This window comes from Euprymna scolopes, chromosome 40 (assembly GCF_053919585.1).
Source record: "Euprymna scolopes isolate OS-2025 chromosome 40, ASM5391958v1, whole genome shotgun sequence".
Lineage (NCBI taxonomy): Eukaryota > Metazoa > Mollusca > Cephalopoda > Sepiida > Sepiolidae > Euprymna > Euprymna scolopes.
The window spans coordinates 33,701,214-33,723,631 of NC_136521.1; the positions used below are offsets into that span (position 1 = coordinate 33,701,214).

Below are 22,418 nucleotides of genomic sequence, written 5' to 3' on the forward strand. Positions count from 1 at the left end.
ATCACAATTTGTTTGTATTTAATTTTTTGTTGATATAATGTTGTTATAAAAATAGGCAAACTTTGAGAAACAATCTTAGGTTGTTTTTAGTTAAAACAGTGTTTATAAAAAATTTTTTATTCAGAACAAACAAGTGGTCGACTAGGTGTATCAGAATTTTAGGCGGAATTTTTGACACCCCCAACAAAAAACTGCGAATAAAATATATAAAACTCGTAATTTCTGTTTTTAAAGTGGGTTGTCAATTTTCTTTATGAAATATACTTCCAAAATAAACTATTACAGTCGTTTAAAACATAATAGAAGTATTATTTTTTATTTTTTAAAAACAATGTTTACAAAATGTCTACGCACGTGAAAGAGTCGGCCCAAATAAATTTTGTGAGCTAATTTGTTGCATCGCCTCCATCTATTCTGTCTAAATTTATAAAATGAAAATTAAAAATATAAACTGCTTTTTTTTACATCATATTTTTATAACATTACATCTTTAAAAAAATGAACACCTTGTTTTAAATACCATTTTTATGAAAAACTCTGAATAAAATATTTTTTATAAACACTGTTTTAAAAAACAAACAAACTGTGATTGTTTCTCAACAAAAAATTAAATGACCGTTCTAAATAAATTATTTATTATTATGATATTGAAAAACTGTTTTTGTACTTAATTATTATGCTTGTTTGTCAAAGTTTGCTTTAAATTTGCGTTTTCCGGTTTCGTAATACGGCGATTCATGTTTTGGATCAACCGGATCACGTGACTCTTCTGGCGGCCATGTTGTAAGCCCTAACGGTATTTTTGGAGATTACCAAAAAAAGATATATTACATAATATATATATATGCTTTTATTTGTGATACTTTTTGAATTCAATTATTTATACGAAAGTGCATTTTTACCTAAATACGAGTTGGGAAGAATTTTCCCTTTGGCCAATTTGGTACCCATTAAATGTATTATCATTTTTTTAAACTATTATTGTTATTATTATTATTATTATTATTATTATCCAGTGACACGTGTTTCGTCGTCTACGACTCATCAGAATAGCTGAATCTAGCGAGATTCGAAATCTGGACCCCATGATAAGAAGCCTAAACCTCTACTATGCGACTACTCTCGCACGACTACTAAAGATATTGCGTTTTTATATAGATATTTTTATTTGTTTTTGTTATCAATACTTTTGGAGTAAATTCAATTATTTATACGAAAGTGCATTTTTACCTAAATGCGAGTTGGGATTAACTACAATTTTGTAATACATTTAGATTACAGCTTGTATAATACTGTAAAAGTTCATATAAATATTAGTATCAACATTTAAAAGACAATCCCAGTCAACTAAAAAATATACAAGATAGAGCACTAGTACAGTGAGAATTTGGAAATAAATAATTTAAAACAAATTTATTATTCAACAAGGAATACAAAAATTTTAAGTTTTTTCTTTGAACTATGGATTTTCAATAAATGGCTCATCTCATCAAAGAAATATTTATTTAACAAAATAATCAATGTACGCGGCCATAAATTTGTCTGTTTAGTTGATTGAAAACATACAAAGCTTTCATGAAAAGCTTAAAAGAAGCCAATATTAAAAAAAGGATATTCCATGGTGTAGTTAAGTTTGATAAAGAAAAATAGAGGCAAGATCCAGGGCAATGAAGAAAAGTATAATCAAACTGTAGATTTTTAATATTTAAATGTAAGAATATGAAACAATTTATTAAACGCAATAAGATCAAATCTATTGCAGACTGTAATATTTCCATAAGCCTAGTGTACGAGAAATTTCTCCGAAAAGTTTGTTATGGAAAGTTTCCTGAAAAATTTTGATTGCAGTTAATATATTATAAAATTTGTATTTTGACAAGTATTAACAATGTAAAAATTATAATAGAATATAGGTCACTGCGAAGAAGAAAAAACTCTTTAAGTTTTCTTCAAATATTAAAATATAAATGAAATATAAAATATTTTATCAAGACTAATTAGTAATTGTAATTGGGTTATTGAGGTCATCGTAACTCAGGAATTTATATCAGTTGGTATTGAGGCCCCATAGAAAATGAAATAGAAAAAGAGAAAGAAGAAAAGGCTTAAGAAAGAGAACAAAACAGAAGTCACTAATACAAATTTTCAAAATTTTGAAATATAGTTTGCCACGAACGAAAACGGGACGAGGAGCGCCAATTAACTCCCTTTGGATCTTACGAGTGTGCCTCTATTTCTTCATCGAACCTTACTGGTCCCTTTTTCTCTCGATTTCCCGTTTTCTTCCATATTCATATGGGATTTGCATTAATAGCATTTCTGTTTTAGAAGTTTCAGTTTCATTGTAAGATGGTGTTGAATTTTTTTAAGAAAATCGCAACTGAAACATGCATGCACATATATAGCCAATATTTTTTTAATAAATAAAAAAAAACTATAAGTATTTTCTGCTTGTCACTGAGAACTTCTTGATAAAAAGCGAATTTAATTGAATTTACATCTACGAAACCACTATTAAACAATCATTATATACACATATATATATACTTTTTTATTATTTTACATAGGTCGCTACACATTTATGCGCATGTTTCAATCAGCCAGTTACAAGTAACTAAAGACCTGTTTAGACAGAGAGACAGAGAGAGGGGGGTGGACAAGCGGACAAAAAGTCCGAGAGACAGACAAACATAAGCTGCACACCTCATGAACGAACAATATACCAATCGGATTTGCATTCAATTATTTTTGTTTACTAATCTTGTACTAACGTCAACTAATTTTGCTACTTCCACCTCCCGAGTGTTTCTCAGTTTCCTGGCGAAGGCATCTACTTAAAGGTTTTCAGCCTTTAATCCAAAAATGATAATAATATCGGTGGGATTATCTGCAGTCGTCCTGGCCAACGTAGATTATATACAAAAAAGTGCATTTATGTAAATACAATAACGTTTTTCCTTTCATTCTTTCCACTTATTTCTCTGCCTTGCAAATTTCAGCTATAACTTGACTCTCTCTCTCTCTCTCTCTCTCTCTCTCTCTCTCTCTCTCTCTCTCTCTCTCTCTCTCTCTATATATATATATATATATATATATATATATATATATATATATATATACTAGCAAAATTACCCCTCGTTGACTGGGTTCAAAAACAACCTACAGAAAATGGACTCTGGTTTATGAAAGTATGATAGGTTATGAAAAGGAAGGGTTGTAAAGAGATAGCTTCGAATTTGGGGGTATCAAAACCAAAGCAAAATATGATTAAAATAAAAATAAAATAGATAAACCCCATAATTTATCATACCATACCTGTTCACACTGAAATACTGATCACAATATTCTGTGGATCTATATTAAAAAACCTTGTTAAACTTTGTGGCATATTTCCATTCTATGGAAGTCAGGCGCAAACGAACACCCCATAATTTTATTATACCATATTTCTTCAAACTGAAACATAATTATCAAAGTATACTTACGCAGATAGATATGAAAAGTATTTATTAAAGTTTGTGCCTATTTCCATTCTATGGAGGCCAGGCGCGAACGCAGACCCCACAATTTTATTATACCATCCCTATTTAAGTTAAAACATACTTATAAAAGTATTATTATGTACATCTATATCAAAACCCTTGTAAACTTTTTTTGTTAATTTTTAATTTTTTTATTTCTATACTTTGTGGACCAGGCGCGAACGCAGACCCCACAATTTTAATGAACCACCGTTCTGCCAGATCAACGTACCTATTCCTGTGTCTCGATACATCTTCTATCATTATATGTGATCAGTTTTCCATAATAGTCAACCATATAGGAGCCTATTCGATATGTAAGAGTTGTTTAAAGTTTAAAATGAAATATGTATGATATTGGTTTATAAGCCAAATTGCAATGCAATACTTTGCAAATTTCAGCTTTAACTTGACTCTCCCTCTCTCTCTCTCTCTCTCTCTCTCTCTCTCTCTCTCTCTTTCTCACACTCTTTGTGTGTGTGTATATATATATATATATATATATATATATATATATATATATATATATATATATATATAGCAGGCTCCTTGAGTCTTAGACAGACTATGGATACCCACGAAGGGTTGCTTGCGCGTGAAATTTTTTGGCAGGAGGTGCGCAGTCTCTAACCACATCTCTCCTTAAACGACATTGTTAAATATCAGTGGCAAGTGAAGTACAGGACGACTGGAAACAAATGCCGAGATAAACGGAGAGCACATACAGCGCCTAGAGTTCCCAAATGGTCACCCATCTGATACTAACCAGGCTCAACGTTGCTTAATTGCGGTGATCTGACGAGAACCGGCGTGTCAACGCGATTATGCCGTATGTGTGTGTGTGTGTGTATATATATATATATATATATATATATATATATATATATATATATATATATATATATATATATATATATCGTTAAGGTTGTGTTCTCTAAGAGTTGTTTAAAGTTTAATATAAAAATTTTATGACAATTTGTAAAATATATATATATATTTTCAAACTAATGCAATATGCCCAAATGTGCCTACATTTGTACATATGGTATCCTAGCAGACTAGCTTCAGTTTCGCTGCTTTGGGATGAATTTTGTTTAATCATTATCATTATTATTATTATTATTATTATTATTATTATTATTATTATTATGCTTGGTTATCTCCCCTGTAGCATTGTTGAAACACTAAATGGTGCGAAACAATTGGTCGCGTATTTAATTTTACCCACCTTGGGACGGGTATTCTTCTAAGATTTCATTTTATTCATTCTAATTCATTATCGAGCGTTGACGGGTTCTTAATTGAAAGAAAAAATAATAGAAAAAGTGATGTTTTTAGGGTAGGGATGGCTGTTTTTCAAATTAGAAGCCATTAATTTCTTATCAGATATGAACAAACCGTAAAATTTAAAATGGAGGAAAAATCGTTTAATCGTTCAGAGATAATCAATAACCAATAAACACGGTCGAAAATAACGACTAGGCCAACGTTCAACCAATTATTTCCTCATAACAATGTTAAATTATCAAAATTGAAAAAAAAAATGTATTTTTTGGTACCGCCAAGACGGAGGTTATGTTGTTAGTCGGGTGTCTTACTGTGTTTGTACAAACCCTAGACACCACTTTGCTTGATCAAACTTGGTCAGGGTTTAACTTAGAACTGATTTAATTTTAGAATAACCTAGGTCAAAGATCACTGGCATTAAAAGGTGAATGCTACATTTTTCGTGATAACTTCAGCTCAGTTCATCGGAAAGGCTCTCAATTACGGGATTTGGGCCTCAGCCGGAAGGTATTTTCCTCAACACTAAAACTAATAAAACCGCAGCCATTTCTGTAATAGCTTTTACACTGTTGATTGCAGTGTATTACTAGTCCTGTGCAGTTCTAGGAGACACGCTCTCCTAGGCTTTGCTTTCTCTTTTTGAGAAGAGCTTAATTTATTGTTAATCGCCTGAGGCGTGTTAACCAGAGAATGCTGAGGGGGTATCTCAGGCATTGTACGCGTCTGACGTCCATAGTATGGAAGTATTTTTAAGCATATGTAGAACAGAAAAAGGATACAACTATTAAATTTCCAAGTCATTTCGAATGGTTAATTGTAGGCATAGACCGATTCATACCATCTAAAAAATTCTAACAAAATTCTAACAGCCAGCCAGAATGTGCTGCTGCCATTGCGCACAGAAATCATTTTTTCCATAGCTACCAACGTAATAGATGTACTGAGACTAGTTGCCTTCAGGACTGCCAGCAACCATGTGTAAAAGAGTAATAAAAAATGCAAGAGAGCTATATGCTCAGTCCCTCAAATCCAAAGTAGCTGAGCAGCGGCTTGGTTCCCACCAGTTTTGGCAAATAGCAAACAGGATCCTGAACAGATGCGTGCGTTCTATCCAAACCATCATCAATGGAACGGATAATGTTTGGCAAAAGGGCCTACTTCACAAGATTTCCAGCTACGGTATAACTGAAAATGTTTTCTCAATAACTAAATCATTTCTCTCTGATAGGTTCATAAGAGTAGTGGTTGATGGGCAGCAATCAGAGGCCCACAGTATTAATGCTGGAGTCATCCAGGGGTCCATCCTGGGGCCAACTCTCTTCCTGATCTACATCAATGATCTCCCAAAACACATACTTAAATCCTTCGTCGACATCTATGCTGATGACACGACCATCTACGGCAACAAATCAAAGGCTGTAAATGACAAAGCTCTCTCTCTCTCTCTCTCTCTCTCTCTCTCTCTCTCTCTCTCTCTCTCTCTCTCTCTCTCTCTCTCTCTGATTCCCTCTCCTCTGAGCTTGAGCGCGTGGTTCAGTGGGGGAAGATATGGCTGGTTACTTTTAATGCATCTAAAACCAAGCTCCTAACTTTACAACGCTCTGTTCCTAATCTAGCATAAATTGAAATGGATGGCTCTCGTCTTGGGGAGGCTTCATGTTTTGACAAGCTCCTGGGTTTGACCTTTACTCCTGATCTAAAATGGAACACGTATATCAAGTCTGTTGCCCGAGCCGCTGGGAAAATGGTGGGATCCTTCTACCGCTCCAGAAGATATCTCACTACTGATGCAATTCTCTATCTCTATAAAAGCCAAGTACGTTCAAAGATGGAATACTGCTTCCATAGCTGGGCTGGGGCTTCAAAAAACAGTCTATCCTGCCTTGACAAAGTACAAAATAGACTTCATGGCTTAGTGGGGGATGCTCTCTTCTCTTCCCTGCAACCTCTCTCCCAAAGAAGAGACGTTGCGAGCCTGTCTTTGTTTTAGCGTTATTTCCATGGCAAGTGCTCGTCCGAGCTCCAACCTCTGGTCCCCCCTCGCACATCCTTCATGATAAACAGCCGTCTAGCTAAAACTACTGTCAGTAATTTCCCCAACTCTTTATCTGTGCCTAAATCAAAACGTAGATTCCATGATCATAGCTTTTTTCTAAGAAGTGCACACCTGTGGAATTCTCTTCCGTTTGCCTGTTTCCCACCTGGCTACAACTTGGACGTCTTCAAGTCCAACATAAACAAATTCCTGATTAATCGCCCCCTTAAGTAAGACACTTTATCAAATCTCCAATACCAACTATTACTACGATATTATCCCATTGATTATTGTACACAAAATAACCCTTATCCACGAGTGGCTTCCGGGCCTTGATAAGTGGTGATCCCCATGTAAAAAAAAATCATACCCTATCGATATTTTGAATTTACCCCTCGTCTGTTAATTAATTTCTTTTTGTTATTTGATATTATTTTCAAATTTTTATTGAATTAAACTATTTTATTTGTTTTGTTTAATTAAAGAGAATATTTGAACAACGAGTTTATCTATTCATAAATTTATCTTTAAAATGTATGAATCGAATTAATACTACATTTAAAAAGGGTTTGTTTGTTTGATTGTTTGTTATTCAAAATTCAGACCAGCTCAGTCTGATGTTGCTTTAATTGCTTTGTTACTTCCGGTAGAATGAGTATATTACTTCTGACATACGAGAATATGGCCTTCAATAAAATGTATTCCTTTATTTTCGCTCTTCATGCATTTCTTATTGTCTATAAATCGACAAATTTTGCAGCAAATAACTAGTATTTCTTCTTCTTCTTCTTCTTCTTCTTCTTCTTCTTCTACCTACATTACTATAATAATATAATCTCTTGTCGCCATATTAGATTTCAGAAAAAATCAGAAATATATTTTCCAGATTTCTTATTTAGTATAAAAACAATATATACTGGAAAATATATTTCTGATTTTTTCTGAAATCTAATATGGCGACAAGAGATTATATTATTAAAGTAATATAAGTAGTAATATAATTATTATTATTATTATTATTAGTAGTAGTAGTAGTAGTAGTAGTGGTAGTGGTAGTAGTAGTAGTAGTAGTAGTAGTAGTAGTAGTAGTAGTAGTAGTAGTAGTAGTAGTAGTAGTAAGAAGAAGAAGAAGAAGAAGAAGAAGAAGAAGAAGAAGAAGAATTTATAATAAAAACAATACATACAGGGAAATATATTTCTGATTTTTCTGAAATTTAATATAGCGGACATATTGCTTTGGAAGTTTATTGTTTTGGAATATGAGTTTCTATTAATATTACTTAAAGTAATATTAAAATTTCTGTTGTTACAGATTTAACCTTTTTCTCTTTTTTCTTTTTTTTCTTCTTTTTCTTCTTTTTCTTCTCTAAATTATTTTTCCCTGTTTGTCATCACATATCTGGAACTCTCCAGCGATTTTGCACGAATATTCATTCGTGTCTGATAAGCTTTTTAAGGTCATGAGGAAAACATTTTCCGTTATCAAAGAAAACACATGTAAAAAGTAAGACGCTGAAAATGTATTGTCTGCATAAATTCAAAATATGCAAAAAAAAAAAAAATTTAGAAAAACAAAATTTAGGACCCTAAATACATTTCATCTTTTGATATCTTAAATAAAAACTAACGGTGTATAAATATATATATATATATATATATATATATATATATATATATATATATATATATATATATATATATGAGCAAACAGTTAATAAAACATGTTAAAAACACTTTGAAATGAGTTAAAAACATATTTAATCTGAAAAGGAAACACTAAATAAGTGGATAGTCCTAAATCCGCGGAGTTTCGAAGAAATACTTTCTTTCTCATCAGAGGGTTGGAATTAGCAAAATGCGGGATCGGATTTTGCATGCAAAAGTATTTGATGAAACAACAAGTAAGTCAAAGATTTTACTTGATAACAAAAAAGTGAAGCATATATATATATGTGCGTGTGTGTGTGTTTGTGCGTATATGTGTGTGTATTTAGTTAGATTGGATCGAAAGTTTGAATTTAAAGATTACATGATTTTTTTAATCTTTTTTCCTTGCTACCTTCATCATCCATGTTTCCTTCATAAGCATTATTACTTCTAATCATATTTCATTTACTTGGTGTCAACTCAATATGAACTATGCAATATTTTCTTGTTTAAAGTGCCAACAAATAATATAGTCATAAGCAGGAAAGTATTAGAGTAAATGAAGACGTTGAAAACCGCTTAGGACAAGGAAGTATAAACGGATAAACACACCCAAGCTATGAGACCAGATGAGATAAGCATAAAAAAAGCTGCCCAATCGTAGATTTCGACATACCAGCATCACACAATGAATATTAAGAAAAACTGTGTGCGTATATTTATATGTTTATATGCATTTGTATGTGTGTTTGTGTAGGTATATGTGTATGTTGATGTGCGCGAATGTGCTTATATTTGTGTCTGATTGTATGTGTATATGTACGTACATATGTATGGATGTATTTGTGTTCATGTGTACGCATGTTTTTGCTGTTATACTTCTAAGTAACTAAATTGTAATTGTATGAGAGTTTGTATGTACAAGGTGTCTTCAAAAAAGTATGAGTGTACTGTCGTACAAACGGTCAGGTTTCAATCCTGGCTTGGGGTAGTTTCCTGTCTAGCCGCACTGATGAGCTGTGAAACAACGAAACAGTACTGTATGTGGATGACTGCAATTCTCCTTATCTTGAGTTGAGCGTATTGAGAAATGATACACGATTACCATTAGCGTATAAGCTATGCTCTTTGTGTAAACAAATCGAGCAGAGGTAGTTCGTACGATGTCAAAACATTGTTAAACTCATGATTCACGCAACAGCCGCCAATAGCGTAGTGGTTAGGAGCTTTGACTGTCGTACAGACGATCGGGTTTCAACCCTGGCTTGAGGTAGTTCCCTGTCTAGCCGCATTGATGAGCTGCGAAACTGTACAGTATGTGGATGACTATATATATATATATAATAAATTCCACAGCCAAACAACGTCGCAGCTCACAAGAGCCATGACAGTCAAAGAACCGGAAGTCCAAGACTCGAGTTTCGCCCTCATTTTGGGCTCATCAGTTAGACACATCCGAACTCAGGATTCGAAACCCGAGCCTCTTGCATGCAAGGCAAGCACTCTACCAACTGAGTAAACACCCTGCACACAAGAATTCTATTAACCAACACAGATCAAGCAAACCGCGCCGAAATCCGACTGTGAAATGAACCTACCTCGTATCGACAAGGGACGCGGTCATCCAACCAGCTAATAACCCCAAGCCGACGTCTCACAAGTAGGAGTTTCAACTCGAAAGGACGATGCCATCCAGCAATACTAACCAAGCGAGCAACTTATGATAGGATTTTCAGAATGTGAGAGAATGTATATAATAAATTCCACAGCCAAACATATATATACCAGGTGCCTATAATAAGTTTCCAAACGTTTTTTTACGGGCATTTGAAAATGTTCGTTAGACTCTTGAAGATTCAGTATGTTATTGCTATACATCTTATGAGATGACTGGCCAATTTTTTATTGTTTCAGGTTTAAACAGCTCCAGCAGGAATTGGAATACACCCTACTAAAGCCTAATTTTTACAGTCGGTGAATTTCAAAAATGCAATCTGAACGTGAGGGCAGTTTAGAAGAACGATATGCAATTAAATTCTATTTTGAACTTGGAAAAAAATGCCACAGAAATATATGGAATGCTTCAGGCTGCTTTTGGGCCATCTTGCATGAATCGAGCATGAGTGTTTGAGTGGCATAAGAGATTTAAGGAAAGCGGGGAGTCTGTGAAGGGTGATGAGAGGTGTGGGAGGAGTAAGGAAGTCATAAACCAAAGTTGATTGGCCAAATAAAGAATTCTATGATTCGTTGTGTGCCTAGAGATACAATAAGTGCACAGTTTGGTGTCAGTGAGGGAACTGTTTACACAATTATTCGCAAAGAACTGGAGATGTGGAAGATTTATGTGAATGCATCAGTCCACAACTGCATCCATGTCACAGACTATTTGGCCAAGATGGCATCAAGACAGTTCCTCACTCCCTCTATAGTCTGGACCTTACTCCCTGTTACTTCTGGTTATTCACTAAGCTCCAGTAAAATCTTAGAGGCTGTCGTTATGAGACAATTGTGGAGATGAAAGAGGTTGTGACGAGGGGCATTGACAAGCTTATAAAAGAGCACTTTCGAGGGGGGGCTCCCAGAAGTTGTTAGAACAGTACATCAAGTGCATTGCAGCCGAAGGAGATTACTTCGAAGGGGACTAAAGTTTCATGTGTGTACTATAAATAAAAGGTCCAATACGAAAAAGTCTAGAAACGTACTTCGGCAGCTCGTATGTTGTTCATATGTGTACTTTTTCAGTTTGTTTTGTCTATTTCAACCAAAGTTTTCACAAATCATGAGGTTCCATATATATATATACGCGTGTTAAATTCTTCTTAACTTTTCAAATATTAAGTTAGTAAAGACAAGTAAAGCATGCATGGTCCCCGTGATTGCACAGTGAACGAGGCTTAAAAAATGACTAAGTTCAGCATTTGTCCCCACCCCCCACCCCCGTTCAGCCCCAAAAGTCCACAGGGAACGTCAAATCCTATTGAAAATGAACAAATGATGCAGTTTAAGCCTTAACGTAGGTAAATTCGAGTTCTGCACCATGCAAAGAAAGAAATGACTGTCCATCATTTGTCTCCCACCCCCATTTAGCCCCAAAAAGTCCGCAATTTTGTGTTCAGTGCCATGCAAAACTCCTAAATAGACATACATAGAAAACTTTGGACAAATATGGTAAAATAGTCCCAAAAATGTAGTGTTTTTATTAGCCCGAAAACAGTCCCTGGGGCACATCCAAGAGTTATCGCGAAGTGTAGACAAACAAAATTATACATAAATCAGTAAGTTACAACTTTTCAGAAAGTTTTATAAAAATCCAAGGCATCAATTTTTTAATAAGCGCACAAGTGTCAATTTTAGCCATTTTAACCCGAAAGGCACCCCGGGGGGGGGGGCAACCGGAGTTTTCCCGGAAAATCCGTTCTGTTACGTTTTTACTCATATCATGTTTAATGTTTGTGCAAAATTTCAAAATATTCCAAGGCGTAGTTATTGAGAAAAGTACGGACAGACGAACAGAGGAACCGACGAGGGTGAATTCACAGGTCCACCCTCCTTTTTGTCAAGGGATCAAAAATAAATTTTCCCTTCCCTTAGTTAACTGATTTATATCTTACTTATAGTCTCTTAGTATTACCGGGTTCCAATACAAGGATCCATCTTGTCTGGGCAAATATCCAGCTTAGTGATGTCACTAGAAGGAACGTGGTTTGGAAAATATACACTATTCCTCGTATAAGTCAATATGGATATGCCATGTTGAGAGGTTTATATTTGAACTTCAATTTTTTTATGAAAACCAATCCAGACAAGGCATAAAGCCACTTGGTGTAAAAAAAATTTTTTTAAAAAACTATTTCCAGCCAACAATATAAGTTAGATGGATAGTTTCCAGTCCATAAAACAGCAATTATTCTCTTTTTGTCAGGAACATTGCCAATGGAACCAAAAGACTGAAGGGCAAAATAAGGGAATTGCGCGTTGCGAGGCTGCTGAAAATAAACTCAAGATTCATTTTCTATTCTCCACTTTGTTATTTCGAATATTTGGTCATGGTTTACTGATAGAGGGGAAGGTAATTATTCTCATGCCAGGTTCTTCTGACCAAGTCTTGTACAAATAGGCTTTAAATACACAAGGAGAGTGTCTAGAAGGCATCCAAATTCTTTCTTTGTATATGTATGGGTATATGTGTTTTTCCTGTATCTTTGTAAGCGCGCGTATGTGTGCGCGCACTCGTGTGTGTGTGTGTGTGTGTGTGTGTGTGTGTGTGTGTGTGTGTGTGTGTGTGTGTGTGTGTGTGTGTAGCAATTGGAATTTGAATTTGAAGTAGACGCGGTTAAAAGCAAAACTTAAAATTATTATTTTTTCGATGGAAGAAATGTTTGAGTAAAATGTACTCATTGAACTCTTCTCAAGAAGAAGACATGATAGCACTTAAGATTATGAAACCATAAAAAAGATGGCGGGTGTAGTTAGGAGTTGAGACAAAACGAAAAAACGAGAAATGTGAAATGGGGGAGAGGGATAGGGAGAATACAATCAATAAAAATAAAAAAAGAAAAGAGAAAGAAAGAGAGGGGTATAAAAATAATGAAATATAAAAAAAACAATAGAGTAAACATAAAACAAAAGAAAACCGGAAGTCAGGGATAAAGAAAAAGTTGAAGAAGGAAAAAAAGAAAAGAAAGGCGAAAGATAAAAAAGGAATAGGATACATAGAAATAATTAAGTAAACGAAAGAAAAATAAAGATAAAATAGTAAACGAAAGAAAGAAAGAAAGAAAAAAGAAAGAAAGAGAGAAAAAAGAAAGAAAGAAGAAAATATGAAAAAAAAACAATAAATAAAAAGAAGAAAAAAGAGAAGAAAAAAAAAGAAATTAAAGAAAAGGTGACCATAGAAAAAAAGTAAGAACGTAGAAAGAGAAAAGGGGAGAATGAAAAAAGTATTTCTGTGAATGTTTCCCTCAATTTTCCAAAATTAAAAAAAAATTAAACCATAAAGAAAAGGGGAATATAACCAGAAAAAGAAAGAGAGGGGATAGAATGAAATAGTTGGACTAACGAATCTACCCTAGTTGGAAAGTAGAAACGCAAGGCGGAGAAACGTATCTGCAATTCAATTGACCACACTCTTTCATTCTTCTCTGCAACCTCATAGATACGATGTTGCAGTCTTTTCTGCGAATACGTTACGCTGTAAGTCTTTCATAAAAAAAAAACTGGAAATAAATAAATAACAATCCGAAAGGAAAGGGGGGAAGAGGTAGAGGAGTGAGAAAGAGAAATAAGAAAATAGAAATAGAGAGATAGAGAGGGATGAAGAGTAGAGAGAGAGAGAAGGAAGGAAGAGAGACAATAAATTTAAAAAATATATGAAATCTCTGCAAACATTAAAATCAGGTACAACAATTGTATAAATTTTCCAAAGAGAAAAAGAACAGACAAGTTGATTTATCAGACAAACTTTGAAACTAAATAATGACTGACCGCATGAAAAAAATGTTCATGGAATTGTTAATAACATTCAAAATATTTTCTAAAATCTATAACGCAGCCGTTAGGTCGCAAATGGACAAAAAATAAATAAAACTAGAGTAGAAATAAATAAACAAAAATCCGGGTCAACATTTTTTCTTTCTCAACAAAAGTTGTTTTTTTTTTACCGTTAAAATTGTTTCGACATCACTTAATAGTGTCTCGTCATCACCCATCTCACCCGGTGTACACTTTTCCTCTCCGATCTCGCGCCGGCCATAGCCAGTTATTTCTCGGCTGCGTCTTTACACGTCCATTTTATTCGACGCCGATCTTGTTTCTGTCCCTTTTTTGGTGAAAGTAAACTGGGGGACAACCGAAAGGCGGTCAGTGTGCACTGGTTGTCCAACCTGAAAAAGGGTGTTTATTCCGAAAGCCGTTCTTAACATGGGGCGGTTGCGAGTGTTTATTCTCATTTTCAACCTCCCCATAATCAACTCCTTAAAGGTAAGTCTTCGGGTGGTCCCCAGTGCACTTTCGCCCCTTTTTCTTCTCGCGCACACTTTCTCATTTGCATATGCTCTTTTTTCAGCTGCTGCTACTAATATCTTCGAACACTCTTGCTGATATTTTCCAACACGCGTTCAATTACACACGTTTTCTCCAGAATTGTCTGATACTTGAGTTTCATGCGCGTTCTCTCAATAAAAGTGCCAATACGAAAAAGATCTGGAAACTTATTCAAGGCACTTCATGTATATATATATATATATATATATATATATATATATATATATATATATATATATATATAAACGTGAAATCACCTTTTTCTTCGCCCTATTCCCTCTACTTCACTTTTTGTTATCAAGTAAGATCTTTGATTTACTTGCAGTTTCATCAAATACTTTTGCAAGCAAAATCCGATCCCGCATTTTGCTAAATCCTACCCTCTGATGAGAAGGAAAGTATTTCTTCAAAACTCCGCGGATTAAGGACTATCCACTTAGTTAGTGTTTCTTTTTCAAATTAAATATGTTTATAACTCTTTTCCAAAGTGTTTTTTAACATGTTTTATTAACTATTTGCTCTTAAATATATATATATATATATATATATATATATATATATATATATATATATATATATATATGTATGTATATATATATATATATATATATATATAATGACTAGATGACTCTGACTGACGTTAAAAGCATTTAAAAAGAATAAATGTTTCATTTCAACTGTGTCTCTCGCGGTTGATCGGTTCCTTTCTAATGGAGCAAGACATGACTTCTATTGCCAGGTTTCGAATCTTTCGACTGGCGTTAATCGTGACACCCTGCGCTGATGATTCCCGAAAGGATGAAACACTAGTGTCTGTATTCAATTATTATAGTAAATAATTTTTCCTGCTCCCTTTACTCTAGCTCGCTTGATTCGTTGATTTAGTAGTCTCTATCAATTCATCGTGTTGATACGTCATTCTATAATACAACTTCTAATTTCAGTTCCTGTCGACCGTTTTTCTACTAGTCCGACGCGCGCTTTGGTCTTTTTAAAAACTAAAGTCAATAATCATCACGTCTTTTGCGAGGACTATTCTTCGTTCTTGTTAGCTACTAATATAAAATGGCTTCATGCCTTGGCTGGAGCGCGTTTCATAATAAACGAAAAGAAGAAAATTGAGCAAAGCAGCATAGAAAGAAAGAAAGAAAGAAAGAAAGAAGGAAAGAAAGAGAGAAATAACGGACAAACTTTTTCACAGAAAAGACATTGCCACTCTATTTTTTTTTTAACATAGGCATAACCACTTCTCAAGGCCCAGAGGCCACTCAAGAATAAAGGTTAAAGAGTGTACAGAAGTCAATTGTACAATATAGTAACCGTTAATAATAGAAATTCGGTAAATTTGTTAACTTAAGTTGAACGGCTCATCAAATGTAATTATTAACATTTGAATCTAATAAAAAGATAAAAATAAAATTAATATCGCAACAACTTATCTCAAAAAAGCTCCCATCTTCAAATGCACACTGTTAACTTTTTATTGCTGTTCTATCATTATTTTCGTGGCAGGTGCTCGACCGAGCTTCAATCCATGCCTACCTCTGTTAAATGTTCGCAACAAACACTCGTCTACAACCACTATGAACAATTTTCTTTACTCTCTATCTATGCCTAATGCTAAACGAAAATTCCATGAGTAAAGTTTCTTTCCTAGAATTGCCAGTCTTTGGAACACTACTGCGGGGTGCTTCCCAACTGACTGCAACATGTAAAAATGTTCTCGTTGAGTAGTCCTTTTAAATAATCAAGACATATCCAATTTTGAACTGATCATGACTGTGATGCATAACCCTTATCCTCGAGTGGCCTATAGCCTTGATGAGTGTTCCCCCAGTAAAGAAAAATAAGACATAAATAAATATATAAAAAGAAAGCAAAACACAGAAAGAGAAACATAAATAGATATGTGAATAAATGAACGAAGGATAGAAAAAAGAAGGAAGGTAACGGAGAAAAGAAGAACAAACGAAGTAAGAAATTACGAAAAACGTTAAACTGAAAAAGTAATTTTTAAAAAAGGGAGAAACATATACGAGGGTTGTTCCACAGGTAATGCCTCATTTTTTTAACTCCAAAACCAAACCGTTGACGAGCTACAATAACGGGAATGATACCATCAACATGAGCGAACTTTCGTGCTCCAGAATTGAGTTTTCAACATTGTCACCACCATTCTCAATGCACTTTTGCATCCCTCCTTTTATGCTTCGGTTATAAAAGTCCGAAGTACGCTTTGTCAATTCCATCTCTGTCGTCATTCTGAAATCGACGAATCCATCTCCTAATTGTGCTGACATCGACTGCATCGGCTTCGTAAACGTTCAACGAACGCTGATGAGTGTTGATTGGATCAATTTTGTGTGCGTGTGGGGGAGGGGGAGGGAATTCCATGACACATCTCTGCTTCTGACGCACGTCTATGCGCAGGGTTGCTTCCTTGGAGTCTCACATCGTCAATATCTTCAACAGAGAGATGAAAGTTTCAGGTCATAAATGCATTAGTTCAGTCATCACAACAATGCAATGATCCATTCGAACGGAATAAATAGAAGGCATTACTTCTGGAACCTCCTTCGTATATACGAAAACGTGAGCAAAGCAATATAGAAAGGAAGAAATAAAAACGTAATAAAAAGAAATAAAAACGTAATAAAAAGAAACAAGGGAAAACGATAAAAAAGAACAAATGAATGAAGAAACTATGCAACAAAAAAAACATAAAATTTAGTCAAAAAAAGGATAAAAGAATGAAATAATAGACTGGGAAAGTTAATAAACAAATAAATTATACAAAAATCGCGTCGCGTACATTCGTGCAAGCAGTTCGATTTTATTGATAATCGAATCTTTATCGATTTTAATGGCATATTCAGCTATTCAGCTTTGAGTTACTCGTGCATTGAGAGGGTTTATACCTTAATCTACTTAATAAAAGAAACAGATATGAATTTTAAAAAAAGAACAAATAATAGAAAGTTTAGCAAGAATATATATATATATATATATATATATATATATATATATATATATATATATATATACAGACTGTTTCGCTGTTAGCTACTAATATAAGCTCATCAGTGCGGCTGTACTAACATCAATCCTTAGCCAGGGACTCAACCTATAACCATCTAGTTGACAGTCAGCAGTTCTAACCTCCGGCCCGTAAACAACCACATCTAATGACCATTTACATAGACATTTGCCCACAACTTTTTACAGTGATGGCCATGCTTGTTTATTTACAAAGAAAAGTATATATATATATATATATATATATATATATATATATATATATATATACTAGCAAAAGTACCGGTCGTTGACTGGGTTCAAAAACAGCCTACAGAAAATGGACTCTGATTTATAAGTACTAGCGGGGGTACCCAGCGTTGCCCGGGTGTTTGGAGGTGTGTGTGGTGTTAAATAAAAAAGAACCCGAGGGAGGAGGTAGGATCGAACCCGAAGCCCTGAGGCGAAGTTTGAAAATAAAATAGGCCAGCCAGAATGAGTTACTGAAAGATGTTTAAATTGACAGGTGCGCGCACGGAAGTCGGCGAGCGTTACGACGACGACGACGACGTCAATGACCAGGTGTATTTGTTATAAGCGAAGTAAAAAAAGAAAACAACGTTAAAACTTAAGCGGGGGAGGTAATCTAAACATCGAAAAAACACAAAATAAAACTAACGTAAGGCAAACGAACGATGAAAACAGAACACGAACACGTGAAAATGGCTTAAATAAGCCTGTTTCGATATTAAAATTTGTTTAAAAAAATGTGTTTTTGGGTGTGTGGTCGGGGGTGGATAAGCAAAGTAAAAAAAAAAACAGAAAAACGATCGTTACGTGAAAACTGGCTTAAATAACACTGGTTCAATATTTGAATTTAAAAAATCGAAACATCTCACACCACGATTCGAACCCAAAACGTTTTCATAATGAACCAACGCGCTAATCAACTGACCTAACGCGACGTACATAAAATTTAATCAGTTTTTCAACTATTTAAAGTAAATCAGGTCATGACGTCATCTGACGCATGCGTAGAACCGGTCGTCGTCACGAGAGGACTGTTTTTGTTGACTCCCCGTATCGAAAATTGTCGATTTCGGGGTGAAAAAAAATGAACGTTTTTGGCTAATTTTTCGATGTTTTCGAGCGAAGGATGGAGCTTCAACATGATACCGAGTTTGTGAATTTTTGTTCTGTCTGTCGAAAGTTTTTAGCAGACACATAAACATACATACATGCATACATACATTTTAGCTTTTATATATATATATAGATGATAGGTTATGAAAAGGAAGGGTTGTAAAGAGATAGCTTCGAATGTGGGGGTATCAAAACCAAAGCAAAATATGATGAAGTAAAAATAAAATAGATAAACCCCATAACTTATTATACCATACCTGTTCACACTGAAACACTTATCACAATATTCTGTGGGTCTATATTAAAAAAACCTTGTTAAACTTTGTGACATATTTCCATCCTATGGAGGTCAGGCACGAACGAACACCCCATAATTTTATTATACCATATTTCTTCAAACTGAAACATAAAGTATACTTATGCAGATAGATATCAAAAGTCTTTATTAAAGTTTATGCGTATTTCCATTCTATGGAGGCCAGGCGCGAACGCAGACCCCACAATTTTATTATACCATCCCTATTTAAGTTAAACATACTTATCAAAGTATTATTATGTACATCTATATCAAAAACAATTATAAACATTTTTTTTTTCATTTTATTTCCATACTTTGTGGACCAGGCACGAACGCAGATCCCATTATTTTAATTGACCACCATTCTGCCAGGTCAAATATACCCATTCCTGTGTCTCGATACATCTTCTATCATTATATGCAATCAGTTTTTTTAAATAGTCAACCATATAGGAGTCTATTCGTGATCAGACACACACACACACACACACAATCAGCTTTATGTTCCATATATATATATATTTATATATGACGGCCAAACATGTACTACACTTCTCGCGATAAGATGAGGTAATGGCTGTGAGAATAGAACAGATACTACACTACTATTCCAAATGTTTATGATAAGCTGTGGATGATGCACCAACTATAAATCTCTCCCTCTTAAACAGGATACAAAAAAGTTTCTAGCGAAAAAAGTTTCGCGCTGTCTACCAAGCTTTACCTTCTGTCCCATCGCCACTATGTTGCATCCCTGTGCTTGCTTTACAAGTACTTCTATGAAATACTTCCTGTGGAACTTAATGCATTTATATCGCCTCAACATAAATGCCCTCAATTAAGCCGACCAGCAGAAAAATCTCACCTCTACACTGCAGAGCATTCAAGATGCTGATGATCTATTCTAATAGCATGTATCTTTTGAACTATTGCCTTTTTAATTCCCTCCCTCCTCCCTGTTTCTCCAATTGTACCAAATTACAGAAATTGTAATATATGTGCTGCCCAACTCCTTTCTTAGGGTGTCCCTTGTAAATATGATTCCTAATCTGAGCTATAGTATACTTGCGCTATTAATTTTGACCTGAGTAAAAGCTTTTTATAAGACAAACATTATCCGGCATGAATTCAAAGCGAATAACTTTTTTTTTTTAATTTAAAACATAGTTCATATGTTTTTTGCTAATAAAAACAATGCGCAAATAAATGAGTCGTACTTTCTTTTGATTATTTAGGATAAAATAAATCTGGCGATATAAATTATAATGAAAATGTAGAAGACCTGAAAATTTAACGTTTCGCTCACTGTTTTACAGGCTTAATCAAGAGAAAGAGAAAAAAAAACAAGAAGTGGCACATAATAACATGTGACGTTATGTTCTACTTGATAATGCCCGCGAAACAGTGGACGAAACGTTGAGTCTTTAGGTTTTCACGTTTTTATAAATACAAAGTAACGTTTTTGTGTCCGCGAAATCTTTTCGCCTTGCTAGCTATAAATTGTGGAAGCTATGTAAAGATGGAAATTGACATAATAGGTACTGTCAGACTAAGGCACACTGCCTGGGAATTACCTAGGAAGTCCACCCTCAGGCCTTGTCACCCGGCTTTTTGGTGGGGCAAGTATATTACTTGTTGCATGAAGCGCCCTACCGAAGAATATCGATGATCATGCAGTTTTTCCTAGGCCAGAGTGTTCTTCCTTTAGGGGCTCTGGCTGGACACCCCTACTTTCTGACCTTATGTCAGATCTTGTTGAGATATGCAGCAAGTGAATATCCATCAACGTACTGTATCAACACTTCTAAAAGGGCGAGTGTAAACCAGTATCTAGTTAGTGTGGGTAAAGGAAATTGGAGATTATGCACACACAGGTTAGCAGAGAACATAAGAAAATACCATGTGGAATTTTGACACACACATTGACCTCTGATAAAACAAAGAAAATACTATGTCGGACATTGACACATATATTGACCTCTGATGGAACAAAGAAAGAATTTGTCAATAAAAGCAACAGGTTCGACGAACAATACAGAGAGTAAGAAATGGAGAGCGACGCACTATCGTTATGTCAAACCCAACCTCACTTTGTATCCTTGTTCGATACGTTCAACAATCACTGCATGCAAAATAGTAATTAAATAAAAAAACATTTTTTATTATGAAACCGTTTCTGTGTTTGATTGTCAAACGGCTTGAACTAGCCAGAGTGTATATATTTATTTAGCAGCATGCATCTTCGTAGAAATGCAACAAACATGATTATACATACGTGAACGAGAAACAGATAAATCGATACATCGATACATACAATACAACAGTCAGCACACGGTGATAACCGCTTGGAATAATTAAAGTGCGTCTCCTGTAAACAACATATATCAGCTCCAAGTCGTTGAAGGTCGTGCGCAATTCGAAATTAACGAGAGGCGTCCCTCAACCCTGGGACGTTTAAACTAGTTAATCTGAGATTCATTGTGGTAACCTAGTACGAACATAGACCGATTCAAAACACCAATAGCTATTCCCAATGAACCATGGGTTATCTCAGTTGCGATTTCTAAGGAGAATGTCACTATTATAATGATAAGTGCATTTTTATAGGGGCCCATGCACTGCAAAGTTTTTGTTTGTCTTTCATTCAGAAAATTCGTGCATTTACGTTTCTTCTGGAAATTACAAGATCATTAGGCATGTTTCATGAACAAAGTTTCTTTCTTTAGAACTGCACGCCTGTGAAACTCTGTTCCGTTTGCCTGATTTCCAGCTGACAACAATATATTCGTTTTCAAGTCAAACGTAAACAAATTCTTGGTGAGCCGTTCCTCTTAAGTAATTCAATTTACCAAATCTTCACTACTAATGATTACTACGATATTGTCCCATTGACTACCGTAAACTCATTAACCCTTATCCTCGAGTGGCCTCCAGGCCTTGATAAGTGGTGATTTCTTTGTAAAAAAAAAGGCATGTCTTTAAAAATTTCTAATCCGTAATTAGTTTAAAATATCTCTCTTCTCCGTCATATATAAATTCTGTACCCGAAATAAACTACGGCACACTCGCTCCCAGATTAATACCATCAACCGGCTTTCCCGTTTCAAGAAGAAAATTTCACGTCTTAAACCTTTTATCCCTTTTATTAAATTCTGTTTAGATCCCTTTTTTCTATTCTCCCCTTCCTTCCTCCATGTACATATTTAAATATGTCTTCCTCATTTTCACCTTATTTTTAATTTCTTCCCCCTACTTTCTTTTAAAAAAATGCTATCGTTCACCCCTGATGAGGATATATATATATATATATGTATATATATACATATATATACATACATATATATACATACATATATATACATACATATATATATGCATACATATATATATATACATACATACATATATATACATATATATATATATATAT

The 22,418-nt window shown here is 34.5% G+C and overlaps 1 protein-coding gene and 1 pseudogene across 2 annotated transcripts in view; one reads left to right on the forward strand and one right to left on the reverse strand.

Moving 5' to 3' along the window:
- LOC145265480 (uncharacterized) overlaps window positions 1-22,418 on the forward strand; it is a 676,373-nt gene that overhangs the window by 149,499 nt on the left and 504,456 nt on the right. The window lies entirely within an intron of this gene.
- On the reverse strand, window positions 4,240-4,356 carry LOC145265911 (5S ribosomal RNA; annotated as a pseudogene).